This window comes from Bos grunniens, chromosome 18 (assembly GCF_055505025.1).
Source record: "Bos grunniens cultivar Pamir isolate PY7600 chromosome 18, Bosgru_T2T1.0, whole genome shotgun sequence".
Lineage (NCBI taxonomy): Eukaryota > Metazoa > Chordata > Mammalia > Artiodactyla > Bovidae > Bos > Bos grunniens.
The window spans coordinates 41,387,518-41,389,357 of NC_141182.1; positions in this window are offsets into that span (position 1 = coordinate 41,387,518).

Below are 1,840 nucleotides of genomic sequence, written 5' to 3' on the forward strand. Positions count from 1 at the left end.
GAACGCATCATGTACCTGAAGGCGGAAACAGAAGGCTCCACCGAAGATTGGACGCAGAAAGCCAGACGCTGCGCAACAACCAGGCTTCTCCGGGTACCGGCTGTGAGCGCTGCTAAGAATAGAGCCAGGCGGACCGAAACTTTGCGCAAGAGCCTCGGGAACGCTGGAAGCTCTTACGGCGAAGCTCCACTCCGTCTTCGCGGGTTGGGCTGTGTGGCGGCCTCAGAGTGCCTCTGCCCCCCAACCTTCCTGCAGCAGAAGAGTCATTCTCTAGAGCGAAAGGTTCAACATTTGGAGCAGGGAAATGACCGTCCTGCCGGAGGCGGCGGGCTGGTCACTTTGTAGCCCCTGCGATTCCAGTTGCTGTGTATGCACTGAGCGTCTATTGTGTGCATCATCTGTGCAGTGGCGCTGGGAGGGTCACCCGGGAGAGAGAGGACACCCCCGGCCTTGGAGAGTTTGGAGTCTCCTTGGAGAGACAAACCCCTTGATCCGGGGCAGGGCAGGGAGAGAAGTTGCCAAGGAGGAGGAGGAGGGAACCCAGCGGAGGTCACCTGGAAGGGAGTTAGGAGGGACGCTGCCAGACTCAGGCCGGTGGCCCAACGAGTAGGACAGGGAGACGCCGCACCTCGGGCCCTGGGTAGGGAGCGTGGGGAGTGTCCTCAGGCTCAGAGCAGCCGGGCTGTCTGGAGAAAGCTGGGGTGGTGCCGGAATGCTCAGGGGCGGCTCGCTGGGGTGGAGGAACAGGCCGCAGGGCAGGGGTGGGTCCTGCAGAAGAAGGAGAGGAAGGCTGATGATGCAGGAAGCAGGTGGGCTCCTTGGAGAAATTTGGGAGGTCAAGGATGGGGTCAGTGAGCATGAGGTAGGGCAGGCCAGCTGCTTCTTTGGGGTTAATCTGCCTCACTAATGCTGTCAATCAAGAAGCATCCACAGATACACAGCCTGAGACCCCTCCAACACTTAGCAGACAGATGCTCCTCTTTCCCTTCTCAGGAAATCTAAAACCTGCTCATTACCTGGAGAAACTGAACTCTCCTCAGAGTTGCCCCTCAAGTCAAACCCTGTGGTTTGAGCAGGTCAGGAGCTAAGGGAGTGAGTTTGTCGAGGATGGAGATGGACATGAGTTCGGCCATGGATGAGCCAGACTCACTGGTCCTCTTAGGAAGGAAGCCTTAGCTGTGCCCCGGGAGCACTGCTGGGCCCACTGTGTGCACCAGAGCAGGCCTGGCCACGGCCCAGGGATGCTGTTCTCTGTGATCGTGTGTGGTTGCTGGACAGAGCACCTGCTGGCCGTGGGTCTCCGCAGGGCAGGGACACGCTGAGGGTTCTCAGGGTTAGGCATGAGAATAAGTAAGGACACTGACATTAGTCCAATCTCCAAGTTGTCCTCTAAGAGCTTTCTCTGTAGTAGACACTTACCCAGGGCTCTTCCTGCCTGGAAGCTCAGACTCTTGGAGGAGATAGAGAAATAAGTGAACATTTTAGAGGAATCCCATCTCAAAGGCCAGCATGAACTGTGGTGATTTTACTGTGATTTCCCCTGACATAGGGCCTCAGGTTTTGCCCACCACCTTCAACTTCAGGGCCCAAAGTGGTGAGGGTGGCAGGGACCCTCACTTCACCCATACCCCTCAGCAGCTTCTGGTTGTTGGGATTTAGGAGTTGTCATTCCCATCAGAGCGAACAGGTTGATGTCAGCCTAGCAGACACTGTGAGTGCCTCCTGGGCCAGGTCCTCCGGTTCCCCTCCTCTCTGAATTCTGTCCTGCTCTTGTGAGGAGCAGTTGGTCTCCTCGCCTTGCTGTTGGTCTTGAGTGTGGACTGTGCATTTTATTAATTTG